The sequence below is a fragment of the Amia ocellicauda genome, chromosome 12, assembly GCF_036373705.1.
Source record: "Amia ocellicauda isolate fAmiCal2 chromosome 12, fAmiCal2.hap1, whole genome shotgun sequence".
Classification (NCBI taxonomy): domain Eukaryota; kingdom Metazoa; phylum Chordata; class Actinopteri; order Amiiformes; family Amiidae; genus Amia; species Amia ocellicauda.
This window is the reverse complement of record NC_089861.1, coordinates 532501-554514: the sequence shown is the minus strand read 5'-3', so window position 1 is coordinate 554514 and position 22014 is coordinate 532501. Positions and strand designations below refer to the sequence as shown.

Genomic DNA, 22014 nt, shown 5'->3' with positions numbered 1-22014 from the left:
TGCAGTGAGGTGTCAGTGAGCGATCTCTCCAAAAGCACTTTGGTGAATAAATATTCGTTATCAGCATCCCAGCAATGCTCAACTCCAGGTTTTGGTTGCTGCTGAAAATTGGCCACTCATTTCCATATAAGACCGTGCAAGTCTGTGTGTGTGGGTGTGTGTGTGTGTCTGTGTTCAATACCCTCCTTATTCCTGTTCGATGTTTCCTGTTTCCACATGCCTCCACCACAGTTTGGCTGTGTTGTGTGATTGTGGACGATTCCACTGCAGTAAAGACGTCTGGATTGCAGTTTAATGACGATTATTAAGATGATTATGTGCGATGGGACTTCTTGCTTTAAAGAGGGGAGATAAAAAGTCTTATCTTTTACAGGATCCCTTCAATTTTCATCTCAGAGTGTTATCTTCCCTGTGATCATGGAAATAACAATTCCAGTGCGATGTAAAATAAATACAAACTCAAACAGTCTTGTTGACAGTTTCTAATGCTGAGAATTACTCATAGTGTGGATTCAAGTCAGGCTTTTCAGAGGGAGGGAGGTATTTCAGTCAAACCCTTCTTGTTTTCCTCAGTCATTCTGCGCGTTCACCGGCCGAGCTGTCAGGAGTGTTTAGGCATCGCTCTGCCTCTGGGTCAGATGCTTGTTTTAGGGCCCGGCTCCTCTGGTGTCAGTCGTGACCGGCTTCCCATTGTCAGCTCAGAGAGGATAAAAATATTCTGTTAGACAAGTCTACAATTATAAACGTTAATTAAAACCTCAGACAGAGATCAGTGTCTGCAAAAACAGGTTGTGTTTGTGGCCAGGGGCTGTGTTTTAAAGTCATTCTTCTCTCAATTTATTATTGTTTACACAGTGACACCCCACAGCCAGAGGGGGACGATTGAGGGTCTAATATTGACCGTTTGGGTATTTGACCCCACAGGTGGACAGCCGCCTGTACTCCTGGTGTTTATTGTCTTTAAAGTGGTCGTGTGCCGTCCTCCAGGAAAGCACAGGAAAAAAGATTAGGGCTGAGACGCCTTTCTCCGCAGATGTGGGCTTCATATCAGTTAATAGATCGCCTCGTTGTCCCGTTTGAAAGGCCAGCCTTAGCACGGGAAACTGCAGTTGCTAGGACACTAATCTCAGAGCACAGCCTGCGCCGATCTAATAAATGCCAAGGAAGTACAGAACAGAATCTGCTTTTGCTAGAAACCTACACAGGAATTGCTTTTATTGTTTTGCAATCGAGTCCGTTGAAACGAAATGAGCGTGAGTGAAAGGTGTCCCATTATAACGGTTTCTGCTCATTGCAAAGATCAGCTCCTGAGAAGTGCATTCTTCCTGCACACACACACACAGACACACACACACACACACACACACACACACAGCGATGCTTAAAACATCACAATCATGTGGGCCCGGCCATTCTGTGTTTTCATGTCTATTAACGAGGCAACGTTGCCCTGTTTTACTCCATCAGTGTAGTTGCTAGACAGCGCTGTTTACAGCACAAATTCAATTTCCCTCTCACAATGTAATGTGAAGAGAAATGTAATTATCCCTCCTCAGACAAGGCAGAAGAACATGTCCGTGGAGACATTAACCAAGGTCTCTAGCCTGACATTTTATTAGACAGAGAGCAGTGACGTTTAGACAGTGACCTGCACCATGTTTCACCTCACTTTGGCTGCAGAAGTATGGTAGCACCATATCGACTCTGTGCCAGAAGTTCAAACCGTGCACATTATTGACCGTTGTGTCCTTAAGCCTCAGAATGAGGTGCTGTGGTTTTTCGGTGGCTGAACAACACGCAGACTAGATTAGCTGCTCACGGCTGCTGTCGTCTCTGATGTGCTTTATTAAGTGCGGGTGTGTGACTGGAGCAGACCGGTCCCGGTGGAAAGGGATTGTGCTCCACCTTCCTGCAGACCGCACTCCTGTGGATGCAGTAATGAAGCGAAGCGATTTCCTTTTCATCTGCTGCTTTCATTATTAATATACTTGATTGCTTATTTATAAAAACCCTTGTTTGAAAATGTTTCCCTACACACACACACACACACACACACACACATATACAGACGTGCTCAAATTTGTTGGTACCCCTCCAGAAGAAACGAAGAATGCACAATTTCCACTGAAATAACTTGCAACTGACAAAAGTAATTGGCATCCACCATTGTTTATTCCGTATTTAATAGAAATCAGACTTTGCTTTTGATTTTGTTTTTCAACATAATATTGTAAATAAAACAAATGACAATGACATGGACAAAAATGATGGGACCCTCAACCTAATATTTTGTTGCACAACCTTTGGAGGCAATCACTGTAATCAAATGTTTCCTGTAGCTCTCAATGAGTCTTCTGCACCTGCTCACAGGTAGTTTGGCCCACGCTTCTTGAGCAAACTGCTCCAGCTGTCTCAGGTTTGATGGGTGCTTCTCCAGACTCCAGAAGTTTCTGCTCTTTCCATAGATGTTCGATAGGATTCAGATCAGGACTCATGGAAGGCCACTTCAGAACAGTCCAATGTTTTGTTCTCATTCATTCTTGGGTGCTTTTAGCCGTGTGTTTTGGGTCATTATCCTATTGGAGGACCCATGACCTGCGACTGAGACAGAGCTTTCTGATACTGGGTAGGACGTTTTGCTCCAGAATGCCTTGATAGTCTCATTGTGCCCTGCACAGATTCAAGGCACCCTGTGCCAGGCGCAGAAAAGCAGCCCATGTTTCACTGTAGGTATGGTGCTCTTTTCTTTGAAAGCTTCCTATTTTCATCTGCGAACATAGAGCTGATGTGACTTGCTAAAAAGCTCCAGTTGTGACTAATTTGTCCAAAGGACATTCTCCCAGAAGGATTGTGGCTTGTCAATATGCATTTTAGTAAATTCCAGTCTGGCTTTTTTATGTTTTTCTTTTTCCATGGGTCTTCTTCCATGGCGGCCAATTCCGCTCAAAAAGCGACATATGATGCGTTCAGAAACTGACGTACCTTCACCTTGGAGTTCAGCTTGTATCTTCTTTACACAGAGAGGCGTCACAATCTGGAACAAACTCCCCAGCGATGTGGTAGAAGCTGAAAGTTTGGGAACATTTAAAAATAGACTGGATAGGATCCTTGGATCATTTAGATATTAATGGACACCAAACGAGCACGATGGGTCGAATGGCCTCCTCTCATTTGTAAACTTTCTTATCTCTTTGGCAGTTATCCTTGGTTCTATTTCTGCCATTCACACTATCCTTTTGTTCAATCTGGGGTCGATTTTCCTCATGCGGCCGCACCCAGGGAGGTTGGCTACAGTTCCATGGACCTTGAACTTCTTAATAATATTTGCAACTGTTGTCACAGGAACATCAGGATGCTTGGAGATGGTCTTGTAGCTTTACCTTTACCATGCTTGTCTATTATTTTCTTTCTGATCTCCTCAGACAACTCTCTCCTTTGCTTTCTCTGGTCCATGTTCAGTGTGGTGCCACAATGATACCAAACGGCACAGTGACATAGTTATCACTATAATCCAATTATTTATTATCTTTTCTAAGGGGTACCAACATGTGTTTCCAGGCCATTTTAGAATATCTTTGTAGAATGAGCAATATTTAATCTCTTTTCACAGCTTCTTTGCTTTATTCTATGACGTACCAAAGGCATGCAAGTATACATGATGCATTAGCTTTTAATTTCATCACTTTTCAGGAGGAATGAACTATTATTTCAATTAGCTGTAAGGGTACCAACACATTTGAGCACGTCTGTATATGGTATTAAAACTGCAATCCTTGACAGGCACCCCCTATCTCTTGGGTCTCTCAGCGAAGGGAGGAATGCAGCTCAGCATCTGCACTCCCATGGGCAGAACGTCCTGGCTCCCTCAGCCAGTGTTTGGGTCTGATAACAGTGATTTGTCAGTCGGCCAATTTCCTGCTAAAATAGACCAGCTTTCAATGCTTTTTTTGGACGCGTTGGCCATCTTCTTCTCATCTCCCTCAGCTCCCTCTGCCTTCTGTAACAAAGACAAATCGGAGCAGATAGAAATGAGTATCGGAGGCACACCTGCACAGAGAGAGGAGACACACCTTCAGCATAGCCTATTCATCAAATACACACTGATCAAATTAAATCAAACCCTGGCAGTAAGTACTTTGTGAATCCTTGTTTGTTTTCTGTTATCTGTCAAGGTGGAAGCACTGCCCAAGGGGGAGGGGTTTCTGCGCAGTTCCATAGGAACCCGATCGAAAACCTCACTGTTGTTTTTTGTCCAAGAGATCTCGCCCACGTGAGGGGCTCTTCCACCGGCTTGTGTCCGGCTGCGGCTGTAGGAGATCTCGCTCTCTCAGCTTGCTGGGCTTGAGCTCTGCTACACCTCCTTGTCCGTGTGTGCAGGCCTCGGTTTTACTACCCTCGGCCGGAAACCCCGGCACACACAGTGTGGTTAAGCCTATGGGCCTACTTGTATCCCATAGGCTCCCTCCCCCTCTTTGAACAGCAGGATGGACATAATCTGTGCTCTGCTGGCCACGCAGGCAGCGCAGGCAGTGCAGGCAGTGCAACAGGTGCCGCCCCCCCCACACCATGACGTTCCACCACCGGCCCACACCACGCCCCTGAAGTCCAAGGGGAGTCTGTCTGCCCCATCCCCGGATGAGAGCAGTTGACAGGCCACCGGGGAGGAGGACCGTCTGTCTCTGGGTCCGCACACGGAGGAGGCGCTGGTCTCACCCACCTCTCCTTCTCTCCTGGAGAAGCAAGCAATCCTTGAAGTGCCCCCGCCAGGGCAGCACGAGGGATTCTATTCCCCATACTTCCTAGTACCCAAGAAAGACGGTGGTAGCCACTATTCATTCGATGTGAGCTCGCAGTATTCCTACTGCTGGAAGACGTTTAGCACCTGTGCCAAGACGGCACACAAGACCGAATTAATTGCCCCATTGGGGTCATATTACAGTTTTTACAAGAGCTGTTGGACCAGGGTAAGTCCCTGTCCACGCTCAAAGTGTATCTCCATGTGTCATGTCCGGATTGATGGCGAGCCCAATGTTGCCCTGCGTTAGCTGGTCTAACCAGCAGGCGTCAACTGCACCTGTTGGTTCCTGCGCCCTGTGGTGTATATAGTTCATTTATACGACATTTTAAGTCAGTACAGCATGAATGTTTCTACTGCCACGCCATACATATTGTTGGTTTTCAGCTCGGCTACTCTGTTGACTGGCAGGCTGTGTATTATGTTGTGTTTCAGTGGATCTGTGGCCCCGCTCCTGTTGGATCAGGGGTCCACTGCCATGATAATGCGCGGAGGCCCCACAAGTTGCTTGATTGCCCGCGCCAGATATTGTGCAAGTAGATACAGCCTCGCTCCTAGCTGCACTAGTAGAGCAGCTGGCCTTGCTATTCTGAGCAAAGGGCGTAAGAGCTGACCTCTGTAGCCCCACCTTGTATATGCTGATTCTAGACAGCTCCCCCTTGGGCAGTGCTTCCGACTTGAAAGTTAACCAGGGTTGCATTCGCAACCTATCGTTTTCTGTCTTGAATGTCTTGGAGCCCAATTTCCATTTGTGTCCCCGGGTGCATGTGTCCCTGCTGATCAGCCTTTCATGATTTTGAAGACTTGGATCAAGTCCCCACGTAGTCTCCTCTGTTCCAGGGTGAAAAGGTTCAGTTCCTCAGTCTCTCAGTAGGACATTCCCTTCAGACCTGGAATAAGTCTGGTTGCTCTCCTCTGAACTGCCTCTAGAGCAGCGATATCTTTCTTGAAGTGTGGAGCCCAGAACTGTCCACAGTATCCAGATGAGCTCTAACTAGCGCATTGTACAGTCTGAACATCACTGCCCTTGTTCTCAGTTCTATACTTTTGACAATATACCCTAGCATTGTGTTTGCCTTTTTTATTGATTCCCCAAAAAACTTGGACACAACAGCATTTGTCATTTTCTTCCTACATCTTCCATACCAGAAGATTTTCCGGAATCATTCCACTGAATGTTTAGTAAATTATGCTGAATATCTAAAAGCTCTTCCAACCAATATTTTTTACACATTTGTTTTTGTTGGGTGTGTTTTCTTGTCCCTCACTTTCACTCACTGATCTCTGTGAGCTTCTCATTTTCTGGTCGGTTTGAAGTAGGCACTTTGGTATTTGGAAGCATTTCTCAGAGGTGGGTTTGGACGAGTGAAATACCTTCCAGTCATTCTGAGAAATCAGGTAGAATTACCTTAGTGGAGATTCATGACACAAAAACATTTTATTTTAGAGAAAGTATTTAAAAAATGTATTTGTGTATGTATTTATTATTATCATTAATATGATTATTATTGTTGCATAATCATTATTTTACAGTAGGACACCCTACTATTGCCATAAGCCATTTAAACACACATATAGATATATATAAATACACTTTGTGCATTTGAAACACTTTTCTCCTTCCAGGCATTCCTTGCTGGAACAGCAAACAGGATGAGATTTAAATAAATAAATGAAAATGACATATTCATAATTCAGAAACATGTTCTTATTTAGGAAATGTGTTTAAGGCCAATCAATGTTTTCTATGAAGCTCAAGAGAGGCAGCTGAGGAGACAGGTTGTTTCCCCTCTTCTGAGCAGCAGGAAGAACACAGTTACAGTAAGTCGAGGGTCTGTGTTTGTGTACATGTTTCATCGACTCGCGATCGATGTCATCATGAATTGATCGCACACTCTGTCCCAGGATGCTGTGTTGATTGGCTGTGGACGAGAGTCTTCTCTTTCCTGCACAGTCGTCCATGTGGGCGTAGTTATTTATTCATGTCGGTATGTATATACAATATGTATGTATTGTAGAATGTATTGCTCCTGGATTCACCTGAGCAAATAAAACACAGAGCGAGTGGAAGTGGAAGCATCAGGATTGACGACGGCTTTAAAGGGGCCTCACAGAACTGCATCTCTCTGAATTCCTTCTGTCCGGAGGGAACCGGGGCGCCCCTATAGATCTCCCTGTCCCCTAAACCGCCTCCCCCAATCACGCTGTTCCCACACGGGGTTACTTTCAACCCTGGAACTTAAATAATTCCACAAACGATCTGACCCCCAACACAGCAAACACAACACACACACGCTCCAGTCCCTCCATTCCACATGACAGTCCCAGATCACTACAGTATGTATTGAAACAGATCGATTACTGGCCTCTTTGTCAGGTTAAAGTCTCTTAATTGTCCCAATTGCCACCCAGTTTCATCTGCTCCTCCGCAGTGATGCCAGTCTGGCTGATCGATATGTTTCTCACTCCTCTCAGACAGCAGGCTGCGATGGAAGTGTGGGGGCACCGATACAAAACAAATAGCAAAGGGCACTCGGGGGTGGGATCTGCATTCAGAAAAGGGCACTCGATACAAACAGCTCTATTATCAATCAATCAATCAATCAATCCACTTTTATTTGTATAGCACCCTTAGCAGGGTAGCCACAGAGCACTTTACAGACTGGTAAACATACAACAAATGTACAGCAAAATAAAAAAATACATAAATAATACAATAAAGTAAAATAAATATAGACATATATATTTGTCAGTTTGTTTCTGGTAATTGTTCCTGTAAAGGCCTGGAAGCTTGCTTAGTATAAATACGGTTCAGGGTTTTATCAGCTCTTCCCTTCCATGTCTCCGTTTACACTCAGCACCTTGGAACTCTGTGTCTGGTGATTGTTGTTAGCGATACGTCCTTTATTAGCGATAAATCTTCCCTTCTGTTGACACTGTTTGAAATGCATCTCCCCCCACTCCCTATTCCTCCCCCAGCACGCCGTGATGAATGTGTCCATTGTCTCAGTGTTTATTACTGTAGCTGACAGCAGGAGGATGTGGAGTTCAGTGGAAAGTGACTGTGGCTGTAGAAGCGGACACAGACCTCCGTGGGACGGGCCGCACGTATGCACAGCACCACGACATAAAACAGCGACGCTCACGGTGTTGTGGGTTCATTCATTGGTTCGTTTGTCACTTCTTTTCCCACAAACAGGCAAGGTGCTCCTTTTTCCTTTACACGAGGTGGAAAAGTGAGATTTTGATTGGTGTCCTTCTGTCCGTCAGTCTGTGCCAAGATTTTACTTGATGACAGGACTGCCGTTTCACCCTGGAAGTGAGACAGAGCAAGAGACGACTCTACGAGACTTGTGTGTGCCCTGACCCTGACACGATTTACCCCATTGAAAGACTAATTCTTTACAAATACTTATCTTTAATAATGTTAATGTTTTCCAAATAGCAGAAGAGTATCAGCGTATAGAGAAAGACAAGGTGCAAGGACAGGGATGTTATTGCTTTTGTTATGGGGGGATGGCTGAAAGATGACTTCCCAAGTTCACACACCAGGCGTTCTTGTGTGCGCAGCTTGAGAAATGCAAAACACACACTGAGATTCCCAAAGGGAAACGCTGGGAAAATGCCTGGTAACAGCAGGCCTGATAGAGTGCACAAGCAACAGCAGGAATCTGTGCCTGTAAAAAAGAAATACAGACATAAATAGAAAAGAAGAAGAGTGAGTGTGTGAAACGTTTCTCTGTGTCCACACAGCTGTTCCCAGGGCCGCAGACAAGAGCAGGAACAGAGCTGCAGCGCCTCTGGCTCTCGACACCGCGGAGAGGAGGAGCGAAGCTGGAGAGGAGCCGTGCCCCGGGGCGACAGATGTGCATCAACACTCACTCTTCCCGCAGCCCCACTGGCACGGCCGCCCTGGGGGAGACTCTGGCTGTGTTTCTGCCACGCGTGTGTTATTTCTGCGATTACTTTCATCTTCTATCCTTTCCTTCTCCCTCTTCCTCTTCGGTATACAGGTAGTGGTGCACCTCAGCAGAGTGAATATACCGCAGTGCAGTTTAGTCCAGTGACGCACAGCACAGCTCAGTGAGACGTAGCCCCTCTGTCTGGCACTGTTGTGTGGGGTCGGAGTCTGGTTGTCTTTGGACAAATACGTCAAAACAATGTTGTTGACATCACCCTGTCTGGGCACACAGTGTCACTAATGCTCCCTGATTGATGCACAATAATTTGGCCTGTGCATCTTGAACGTGCCTCTCCGGAATCTCAAAACATCAAGAGCAATACAATTATCTTGCATGGATACATGGAGTATATTGTAACCATTTCAAACAAGTTATATACGTGTCATTTTATCATGTTATGCTGCAATGTTTGGACAGCATCCCCTGCAGGTACACAGATTAGTATATCACACTGTTCTGTGTTCCCTGTACGGCAGTGATGCCCGCTGGGGGAGCACAGGGAGACGGTGTGAAGCAGGATGGAGAGAGTTGACAGAGCATGTCACATGTCTGTAGCGCCGAGGGACAACAAATCAGTACTCTATCAAATTATGACTAACCAAGCTCTATTGTGTTTCCCTGCCATTCAATAAAAACGGTCTATCACCTCAGAAATGGAAAGCCGGCACAGACCTCGATGTGAGTCTCTTTTCTGCGGTGGATTCACATGCGCGTGTGTTAAAGCTGTGTTTATGCCTCTACTGCGAACGATGCTTTTGCAAAGGAACCTGGGATCCAGACAGCCGTTTTAATTGAGTCCCTGCTCACGTACAGCACTTCTGATAATAGTGCTCAGACTGAGAGAACCAGCACAAGCCTGAAGAACTGCGTGATAACAGATAAGGACTGAGAGCGTGTGAGAGGGAATAGACTGGGTATATTGTACTGCAATATGGAAATCATCAACGGGCAAAACTGTGCTTAAAATAGACATGTCAGAAGGGGAACGGGCTGCTCTGTCCCATGTCAAGGTTAGAAACCACAGCCCTGCTTGGTGGGGCATCAAGAATGTCTCCAAAGTGTTCAGAAGTGGCTGATTTGTTGCCGGTTGATCGTGTTCTTTTTCTGTGTTTATTCAGTTATTTTTCTCCTGGCTCCAGGCTGTTGTGTCTGATATAGATGCTGCTTCACCATATGAACGGTGGGAGGGTGCTTTGGCTTCCACCGTCGAAGCCATCCAAAAGAAAAGACAGCCGAGAGACCCACTCGTTCAGGAGCGTAGAGGAAAGCACGTCTGCACACACGCGTGTTCACTGTTCACTCGGTCTGGGGCTGAGGGGTATTTTCTGGCAAGAATAATACAAATAATACCGATTTTTTTTAAAGAGCACTCTTCATGAGGAAACATCCTCAAAGCAATCTATATACAAATCATGCAAATAAAGCATGTTAACATACAGACAGTGGCATTTGTGGCCACAAGTCTTATACCGTTTCTCTCCCAGAAGGGAAACTACCCACAATGCATGTGCTGTGACTGCTCTGTATCGGCCTTGAATCAGCTGCAGTCGTTCCCACACAGTCGACTGGGAGGCAGTTTATAGTCTCAGGGCTGTCCTTGGCAGGTCACCCCCCACCTCCGCCACCGACCCCACAGTGCCAGCAGGATTCGATGAAGAAGACATCTTGGCACCATCTCTCAGGGCAGGCCGTCTCTATGAGATTCATAGATCTGCCCACAAAACATTTTAATGGATTCCAGATTTAATGGATTAATGGAGATGGAGCCCAAGCCATTTATTCACCTTTATCAAGGCCTGTGTCGCTTCTCCTCCAGACACAGTGGGCAGGGCTCTTCCAAAGGGTCTCTCCTTGTTTCTTGTTGATTTGATCAACAACAATTCTGTGAATAAGGTCTAAGGATATCCAATCACTGAGCTGAAGACAGATTACCTCATCATAGTTGGCAGACATGAAGGTTTTCTTGGGGGGCAGGGGCTATGCAATATTCAAGTCATTCTGAGAAGCAGTTTTAAGGGGAATAGATTATCCATTAACTCTTAACAACGGCCAGGGACCCCACCCCACCACCTCCCCTTCCTGTCTGGCACCACTCTGACAGTACTGTAATACAGCAATGAGGTTTCTGAAAAGGCTGTGCATGAACATCTGACTGTGTTGATCTTCTACCGCACAGGGAAGGTGAACCGTTCTCTCCCTCTCGTTCCCTTCAATTAAGACCAGCAGCCGCATGACGTGCCTGCTGAGCGCCGCGGCTCCGCCAGGCTGTGGATGCCAGTGACCTGACAACCGACATCACATAGCGCTGGCATGTGTCACGGAGGAGAGATTGATATTCCTCTCTCCTTCGCCCGGCCTCTGTCTGCTCGATCTGGGGAGGCGTGCCGGGGAGCTCCCAGGCTGCAGAGATAGGAATTATCATGAGCAAATGTCAGGGACCTCGTAAAACAGGCCGCTGTGCACACAGACACGGAGCCCCAGAGACAGAGAGAGCGCAACTGTGACTGGTGGCTAGTAATTGGGGGATATCTGCACTCCCTTTGCATGTCTGTTCATTTCTTATTTATTTGTCTATTTAAAAAAAAAGTTTTTAGCCCAGGTTCAAGGGGGACATCCTGAGGTGAATGGGGATAGCATATTTTTGGTTAAATGTGTCTGACGTTTAGGTTACACTGGGTTCTTCCGGGTTAAAGGGTCCAAGGTTTACTAAATTATAGTACATGTCTACCTCTACCTTTAGTATGTTTAACCCTTGATTTCTTTCTTCCTGACATGCCGTGCGATACGAACACGACCGCTTCCTGGGGAGGGCCGTGAGAAGCAGTGACAATGAAGGAGCCGCCGTGCGTTGAGATGGGCTCGGTGTCGGGCCACGGTTGTGGTCTGTGAGGAACCAACACACTCACACACACACAACTCCATCAACAGTAGACAGTCATCCTAAGCAGCTTGTTTTTGGGATGTTACAGGAAACTGGAGCACCCTGGGAAAAACGCACACAGGGAGAATATGCAAAGCCCAAACAGGCTGACACCCAAGACTGGACTCCAGGCCAGGTCCCACATGGTCCCACACCTCCACATGGGACTTCCAGTAAGACAGTGTGATGAGATACCACTTACTAAAACCTGTAAGAGCTGAAGAATTGATATTCTGACTCTCAAACTCTCAGATAATTGTTATCAATTGAAAACTCTGAAGAAGAACTTGACTCTTGGACTTGGGCTCCAGCTGTTGAACATCAATTCGCCCCTGCGTGGCAGTGGAGCGCAGAGATACAGAAAGGATGAGGACCTCTTGGCAGGGCTGCTACATTCCTCTGCTGCTGTTAAATCCATGCTTCAGGATGTGAAGAAGAAGAAAATAATACAGGTTAAATAAAAAAGTCCATTAAACTAAATAATCCGCAATGTCTGTTTTTGGTTGTTGATACATTTTTCTTGCCTCTTATCTGTAGGTTAGTTTGAAGTCAACAGAAGAATCTTCGCTTGTTCTAAAAAAAGATGGAAGTTTACTAGTTTTGGATTGCAGCACCAATCATGGGGTCAATGAAATACAGCTCTTCCTGAGAGGAGAAGAATAACATTTCTACAAGAGCAGCACATGCTGTCTCTATACAAATACTTAGGAAAGAAAGTGAACTATTTATATCGTCAAACACGTCACCCATGGCAGCCAAAGGCCAGTGGCTCTCAGTGAGACAGTGAAGCAATTCTCAGAATCGGATTTCATTATCTAAACTGAATAATAACAACAACAATAAGCATCTGTTCTGTGCCCCTAGCACATCAAAGCCTGGGCTCACCTGCCAACGAACAATTTATGAAATTTAAAGGTTTTACTAGACCTGTTCAGACACACGCTGCTCTCAGCCACTGCAGCTGCTCCCAACTCCAGACCCCAGACCCCAACGTCGTCCGAAGCCCCTTACTGACCTTTTTAATATCAAGCATGAACTGATTATGATGGAGCAGAATGACACTGGACGTTATGACACAGACAAAGTGAATTAGATAGTATTGTGTGCTGTGCTGTCATTGAGACACATTGCTGCGGGCCGTAGACAGCCTGCTGCGATCTTTCCACTGCCTGTTGCGCATCAGCAGCCAATAGAGAGAGGTGGGGGTGCAGGTAATAAGGAGAGGCTTAACCCGGCTGGTTCTGTGCATTAGGAATTGATTGCACAGCGCTGCGGCCCGCTCATCGCTCCAGCTCAGAGTGCCATGTGACGCACAGCCTTTGGGACCGTCTGAGCGCACGGACTGAGAACTCAATTAAAAGAGAGGACGTCTATGTTGGCTGGAGAAGATTCTCTCTTGCAGCCAGCACAGCTGATCTCCTCACAGGAGAGGTGGTGGCCGGAGGATGATGAATCACACATGGTTTCCCAGCTGTCGTTGGAGTGACCAGTATCAACTATCTGTACATCACCTGCACATCTGACCCGGGTGCCCTGCAGTAAAGCCTGCTGGGGCAGCATCATGCTGTGGGGAGCTTCTCCTCAGGATTGTGAGGACTAATGGAAAAATAGATGGAGAAAAATACAGGCAAATACTAGAGGAACACCCGTTTCAGTCTGATAAAGACTGGAATGAAAATTCACCTTTCAGCAGGACAATTATCTAAAGGTACACTGCAGTGGCTAAAGAATGAGAAAGTGAATGTCCTCTCACATTTCTACCCTATATTATATGTGAAAGGTTTGACCAGAGGTTTACTATAGTAAATAAGGAGGCAGTAGAGTGCATTTGAGTCCACACCTGCCCTGTCAATAACACAGTCCGTCCTGTAGGATCTCACTGATTAACTGTGTTAAATGCTCTCCACCTCGAAGAACCCAATAAAGCGGTGTCACAGCAAATAACCGAGGTGTTTAGACGCGATGACCTCAGCGGGTTGAGCAGCACTAGAAACGAGCTCCTGTGTCATCCGCTTGAAATCCTTTATTTTACACACAAGATTACAAAACTTTACACAAGGAAAAGAGCTTTACACAGAAAAGAAAAAAAGACACAGATGAGGCCTTAGTGCTGTTAGAGGAAGACAAGAGCCCAGACCAGAAAATAATGGCGATAAACCACCAGAAGAGAAAGGACCTTGTGATGTAGCAAAGATGCCACAAACTGCGGCCGAAGTCCCCCTGATGTAATACCCCATTTCCACTAGTCAAGTTTAGCTGCACCTCACCGTGGCCGTGCAGGTCCAGGGTACGGTGTCCATATTAGGACATACTCACTCCTCAGCTCAGTTGTCACCCATCACTTGGTTTTGCTATCAGTCCTCAGTAAGTTTAGTGTTCAGCCCTCAGTTATCACTCATAGTTGATATCACCCATCGGGTGTCATTTGGCATCAAGCATCATGCTTATTGTATGTCAATTCTCATGCATCACTCGATTATAATATCAGGTATCACTTGAATTTAATATCAGGTGTCACTCAAATTTAATGTCAGGTATCAGGTGTCACTCAAATTTAATGATAATTGCACGTAAAAGGATTCGGACCTGATATTAACTGTCATACTGTATATGTCATGATATAGATATGTAGTGGCTACACAGGACAGATTTAAACCCAGCACACTGTATTTAATAATGCAACGCAGTTCATTCTCCCACAGATAAATAATAAGGGAGAATATCTAGGATACTTAAATTAAGCTATATTGTCAATGTTAATCGGATCGTGATACAGGGAGAAGTAACACTGTTATTTATGATGTGCTGCTAAACAAAATAAACTAGATTAAATTTTAAGTGATGTCATTTGTTTTCTATATTGTTTCAATGTGTCCCGGTTTCTACTTTTGAATATCTGGTATAACCTATACTGTAAGACTGTGTTAGATATCGTAAAAACGTTTCAGCTCAAAGTTAATTGCACTTTAATGTTAGAGGTATTTCAGCCTCCAGTTTAAAACACTAAATCCCAGAATGCCGAGCGTCCCAGATGCATTTTGACCATTCATGTCTCACAGTCACTTCCTAGGGCAGCTGGACCCACGACAATTAATGGAAACGCTGCCGGCACAGTGTAGGTGCACAGTTACAGCCCGGTCACGAGGAGGTGCACCTGAACGTGGCTGGTGGAAACGGGGTATTAGTCTCATTTCATTCTACGTATCCTTTGAAATGCAGACTATCATGGGAATATCTCATGTCTGCTCAGGTATTATATAAGAGAGATCCATGCTTGCCACAGGGCAATACAAACCACGTACACATCTCAGTCACAGACAGGAGAGGGAACACCTGCAAGAAGAGCAGGTCAGCGATGGACAAGGGAAGCTGTAGAAAGGCTCCAAAGAGAGGAAGACAACCACATAAAAGATGGGCAGATGACATAAACTTTGCATGAGTGACATGGAAAAGGGAAGCTATAGATTGAAGCAAGTGAAAGGCCTTCAACCAGCATTTTAAATATTTAATATTAGGACTTCAAATAGCTTCTTTATTCAGTTATGGTAATGCCCTAGTGATACTATATCATTTTATAATAAATAAGTCTTAAGTGGCTTTGTTGTCTCTCTTGGTGTTTTCCAGCATTCATTTACAGATTAAAAACGATTAAATCAAAAGGGAAGGTAACGCAGCGGAGCAGAGTTCGAAGGATTCAGTGGTTCTGGTCGCTACAAGGGCTCGAAAGGTCCTGCTGGGGACAACGAACCTTACTTCCTACCCTTACATACAGGACACAGTGTCGACTCCACTACCAGTAATGATCTCAGCAGCGCTTACAGACAACGAGAAAATGCACTTACTAATCTCTCAGGCTCAGATACAGGCTCAGGCATAGAGAAAACCCCAGGCTGGCACTAGAGCACTGGAGCTCCAGCGGCCGAGTCCATGTTGATGCATAAGAACCCACAAGAACCCCAGAGTCAGGAGGCAGGCAAACTGAAGATAAACACAAATCCCTGTCAGGAAGAGAAAGTAACTGTCATCTTGCCATGTTGGACTGATGGTAGACACCAAGGGCTCACCCCAGAGGTTCCTGGATGTGGAATCTAAAACTAAGCCTTTAACCGGCGACCCTGATTTTGTCTATGAGAAGAGTACGCATCACAAGCCTGCAGACAGCCCTGCCGTGGGGGGGCAGACCAGTGCACCGGCCAAGGAGGTGCACTTTGTCTGCTATGCACTGGTATGAAAGTGCCCCCATGTCACGAATTAATGCATAGGAGGAACCCAGGGTTTTTTCATTAATATAGAATCACATTTTTTAAATCAGCAAACGTAAAACATTAACTATTCCAGTTTATTGACTTTATAATTCATGTTTTGAAAAGGAGACAATAAAACGAACTCAGAGGATGATCACTAATGATAAAACACACAAGGCTGGCATTGTAATTTCAGCATCTACGAGCATAAACCAATCAAAATGCGCTGCCATGGGCCTGGCACATACATTCTGGATGAATGTGCTGAATCCCATGCTGTTCGCTAATTTCACTTCCAGGAAGCTGTTTAAGGGTTAACTTAATCAAACTGCTTTTATTTCATGTAAAATAATAATACTGAGGGGAAATATGACTCATAAATATATTGCATTAAGTTTCTGATCAAACCTATCTATTTATTTTAAATAGTTTTATTTAATTGCTGAATTAAGTATTTTCTCTCCATAACATGTGACACATAATCACCACAATATTACCGTGTGTGCGCAAACGTAAGGAAATGGCATGAATACATTTTGTGTTTGTTTGGTTTTCAATCCATTTTTGTCAAAGACGATCTGAAGCAGCTCCAACTGCCCGGTTTCTTGTGTAGTGACGCACGTTGCCTCGCGTCTGCTGTCCTTTCCGTCAGCACAGAGGAGCAGGGCACTCTCCTCGTTGTGTGTGTCTCGATGGTGAGCAAACCTGTCATTCGTACTGCAGTGAGAAGTCATGGAACAGGTGGAAAAGGGATATCTAGCCATCAAGAACAGTGATTTACAGCTTGCGTTTCATATTATTTCAAAGGCAGAGAAGCTTTTAGCCAACACCAACTGAATGAATTAATTTTTAATATATTTAATGCATTCATTTGTTTTCCACATATCGTCATAGAACGACATTTTTGATGCTTTTGACTCCATGACGGATCAACAGTATATTCAGATCTGTAACCATACTCTTTCCAAAATCAGCACAGGTCTATGTATGGCTAAATATGGCTTAGAACTTCATAGTGTGTTATTAGTGACCATCACTGGTTGTATTTCCACCAAACAGCAAAGCATTACTACTATGTAAACCACAGTGTTACCCTTCCCTACATGGACAAGTGCTGAATTACTGAATTGTGGGTTTGCATTCTGTACAACAGACCCATGTTTTAAATATGCAGCTGTCAGCTAGGTTGAAGTATTGATTTAATCAGGGTTTACATGTCGTTTTTAATATGCTGTTTGACATTAGACGATCGCTCTGTCTCAGATTTCTGGAGCTCTCTGGCCCTGAGAGACGCAGACTGTTCTGGCTTCTTTCCTGACGCTGGGTTCTAGGCTAACCCCAGAGGTTTATAGATTTTATTGCCCTCAGACAGCATTTAATTTTCCATTTTCAAGTGTGCTCTACAATCCTGAAAGACTGAGACTGATCTGACACTGTATCTCAACAGCTCTGCAGCACACTCTCTGGGGAATGTAATATTCGCTCCGTCCCAACCTGGCCAAGGTTTAAATATTCCCCGAGCGAGCTGCACACAGTCCTGTCCTCGTCCGGGAAACATCTCGGGACGGTCAAATGCAGACTTCATCATAATCATAATAAATCATCATTATTTAGCAGACACCTTTAACCAAGGCAGCTTATGTGGTTTAACAATTACCAACATGCAGCATACACGACAGTGAATAAAAGTAACTCACACAAAAAAGATTAGATTAGATTGGTTTTATTTTCAGTAATTGAAAGGGATTTTGAGAAACACGAGAGTGATAAATCAGCGTAGCTCTGTAGAATGTAGGTTCTGTGTCAGATTCACCTGTGTTGCTGTATGTTCAGGTGTATGGTTTGTGCCGAAGTTGAAGACATCTGGGTCGTTGTTGCAGCACAAGTGTTGTGATCATTCGTACCCTCAAACCCTTCTGTACAATCTGAGCAAAAAAGCAGGCAAGTACAAACCCCCGGGGCCGGCTGCATAAACACAGACTTCGTCTTTGACTTACTATAGTTATAGTCCTACTAACCATAGACACTCAGTTAAGACCGTTGAATACAACATGATTTCCTTAGACTGGTCTTACTTAGACAATCACACAAGGCATTCTGGAGACATGTGGAAAACATGTGAAAAACAAGTAAAAAACATGGTAGACACTTCTGTAAAACAGCGACAATCCCAGCTCACAGTGACTGAGAATCTCAATTGGAATAAAATGCAAAAAAATATATACATTGGGGGAAATTTTCTGAAACTTGCACTAACGAACTCAAACAAAAGGCGTAGGATAATATAACACAGAAGTTAACAGTGTCTGTAAAAGAAACGATGGAAGAGTCTGCTACAGTAATGAAACGTGTGCGCTCTGTAGCACTGAAATAACTAAATAACTAATTGTAACTAAATGCCTCAGTAACCCTTTTCTAATGTTGTATTATTTATGGCAGTTTATCCAACTGTATACATTAGAAAGCATGTTGAAATGTAAGTTATAGTCATACTCAGTGCTGTCAAAAGTAAAATGCTTCTATCCTTAATGCCCTGCTTTCAAGGGACTCTTAAATATGAGGCTAATGGCTATAATCGACATCCTCAGAACAGAATATACAGGCCGGCAGAATTAATTACTCTTTAAAATCAAAGCACTTTGACATGTTTTCCTTCAGAAATACAAGAGTTCGAACCTTTAATCCAATCTCAGATGCTTTACGTGAGACGTTGCATTTGTTTTGAAGAATGTGGAAAAGATACATTAAGAAACAGAACCAAGAGAATATATTTCATACATATATTCATCAGGCTGTGAACTAGTGAAGCACATATATACACTTCTACACTATATGGTTATTACCAAGAGCATTGTTAGGATAGTGGCTTTTCTCATAGATGGATTTACATATTTTAAACCACATTTAACACTCTGAAGATGTTATTTCTACTTACACTGCACATAACAGGACATGCAAAGTGCTCTGTCTGGATCCTTACATCTCACCAGGGTTCAGATCATCTTGTGTATTCATGACTGTGTAGTTCTTTTATTTTTTACTTTTTTACTTTTTAAGCCACTTTCAATATAAATTGTTTTTTTTTGTATTTCCATTCTTGTGACATTAATTTCCTTTAAACAACTTTGGTGGTGTTACTGTTAGAAAAATGTTTACACAACGTTATTTTTGAAAGACCTAATATATTTTAATGGTTTATTATCTATTTGTTTAATTCAAACAAATAATAATAATGTTCAGCTGGAAAATGCAGCTGCTAAAATAAATATTTATTTTATGAACTGACCAAGTCATGAGTCATTCGTTTTATCGCTTCAAAAGGCAATTTATTCTCCTTTCTCTCACTCTCTACATGAACTTGTGTCGTACCTGTCGTAACATAGTGCTCTGCTGAGAAATGTGACCAGTAATGTTTGCTGTGCAGAGTGACTTTTATTACTGCACTCATAATTGTCCAAAGCTTCTAGTGCACCATGTAAGTAAGATGATTTTTTTTAATGCAGGCGAACAAAGCTGCCTTGAAGAGAGCTTTGGTTTTGTGTGGTTTTCAATTCCATTGTGATTTAATAAACTTACACAACCTTATCTTTGGGGGCGGGAAAGCACATTGCTTCCAGAGAAACAGACATAGTTGTGTATAATGCCGGCAATATTTTACATCAAGGTCTTTAAGTTTACAAACCGTGTTTTATTGATTGAGTATAGGCACAGCATCAAACCTTTAGGGGAACTGTTTATCCAAAAGAGTGCACCCATTACTTCTGTTGTTTCATTTAATCTGATTATATTTATGTCTGGTTGAATGAAAGACATTCATGTATTTTTAAAACAGAAATAATAGAATAGTTCTAATAGAACTGATACATTTTCTTTGTCATAAAGTGGTGTATACTGTCTCTGCCACACTTTCCCATTAAATGTATCATTAATTAATAAATGGTCTCTTTTGTTCTCCCATCCTCAAGATAAAGACCTACCAACATTTTAGTAGCTTTTTTTGAAGCTTTCTTTTAACATCACATTTTAAACTGTACTTGGCCCTAAAATATGTTTTAAACTTAGAACACAAGGTTAAATCTTCATGGTGCTCCTGGAAAAACTTATAAGAAAGTGTAGTGTCTGGGAATCGCAGGCTATACAGTTATTGGTGTTGTCTCCGGTCCACAGACCAACTCAGTTCCAGGAGGCTGTACTTAATTGATGCTGTACTGAATGTATGAACCACTTATGCTGATTTAATATATCCTTATAACTGGGAGTGTTTGAATATCCTTGTGTTATCAGCGCACAACATGGGGCATAGATCCATATTTCACATTCAACCATTTACATTGTGCGTAAAAGACATTTGAATGTTTTCATGTGGCGATTGAACAGAAAACATTTCAAAGATTAATTGATTGCATTTTATGATCAGCTTTCTGCTGATGGATGTCAACAAACAAGTGATATTAAGAATGCAGCATTTGAGATTTGTAGGAAGGTTCTTTCAATGTATACAGTCCAATAAACAATATACTTTTAAATCCTCACACCAGAAGAAGGCGCCAACATCTTAAATGTCCACTTCTGTGTCAAACAACATGGGAGTTAATCATCAGTCTGGAGAAATAAACAGATGTATAAACCTCCTGGCATCTTCTGATTAACTTTGCACTCGGACATGACCCCTGAACTAACAGCTATATAATAACATATTTAATTAGAGGGCGGCTGCGTGACATCATTCAACAGCGTCTGTATTTTCACAGATTACGACAGCGTTGAAAAAGATGTAGCACTGAACCACTGAAGAGCATTATTGTAATCGTTATGGAAGAAATGTGTTTATTAAAACCTACAACATTTGAGTTATAGGTAAACCATTTCATTTTTTGTAAATGTTGTCAATTTCACTCCAATTAGTGGAGTTGCTTTGTCCTCTTGCACTTGTCCACATTGAATTTCATCTGCCAGGTGTCACCCACAACTGAATATTATCTAAGTCCCTCTGAATAGCCTGTGCTGCCGAGATTGTATCTGCTGAGCCATCTATTTTAGTATCATCTGCAAATTTGACAAGTTTGCTAACTATCCCAGAGTCCAGATCATTAATATAGATTAGAAAAAGCACAGGCCCTAGTACTGATCCCTGTGGAACTCCACTAACAACCTCACTCCAGTTAGAAGCGACTCCTCTAATCGACACCCTCTGTTTCCTAGACATCAACCAGTTCATAATCCATCTACTTACATTACCCTGAATGCCTACAGCTTCCAGTTTGAGGATCAGTCTTTGGTGTGGAACCTTATCAAAAGCTTTATGGAAATCTAAGTATATCATATCATATGCTTTCACGTGATCTACAGCTGCAGCTGCATGTTCAAAAAACTCTAATAAATTAGTAAGACATGATCTGCCTCATCTAAACCCATGTTGACTATCTCCAAGAATATGGTTTTCATTAAGATGCTCCTCTATTTTCTGTCTAAAAAAAATGTCTAAGTGTAGTTTGAGTTGTACGTGCTGTGGCACCATTTCAAGACAAAAGTAAGTGAAACCCATAACCACATAACACAAGTCAATGCATACAAACTATTTACTTCAAATAGTCAGAACAGCCTTGACCCTTAAACATCTCTGTCCTCACATCGTGGAATCTGACATTGAGAAACATTGAGAACGTGGCGTAAGGAAGATTGTAGTCCCAACGTCATTCATTTCGTGTGAAGGCCTTCGACACACGTTTGCGTTTTAAACTATTCTTGGACACTCTGCACCACGAGGGAGGGCAGCTTCATGAAACAGAATTTGCTAGGCTTATCTCAACGGCAATGAATGCCAAGGTGGTGGAAAGCCAAGTTTTAAAACAGGCGTTCATGATTATCTCAGCATAGTAAATGCAGCATAATTCACAGCATGATGTACACAAACCTGAAGGATCCTGCGCCTCAGGTTTCCAACAAGACATCCAAGATTGCAACAGAGTGAGGTCATGCACAGGTTTGATGCTAAATAAAAATGGTTCATCTCGTGGTACGAACAAGCTGACAAATCACAACACCTGGCGTAGAATCACAATTCAGAGTAAACATCTGGAGCATTGATTTGTT

General features: G+C 43.4%; 1 long non-coding RNA gene across 1 annotated transcript; it reads left to right on the top strand.

Annotated features, from left to right (window-relative positions):
* Window positions 1-7410: 7410 nt before the first annotated feature.
* On the top strand, window positions 7411-15274 carry LOC136764176 (uncharacterized). The gene is made up of 2 exons (XR_010821162.1): window positions 7411-12129; window positions 12215-15274. It is a non-coding gene; the product is annotated as an uncharacterized LOC136764176 (long non-coding RNA).
* The last annotated feature ends 6740 nt before the right edge of the window (window positions 15275-22014 follow it).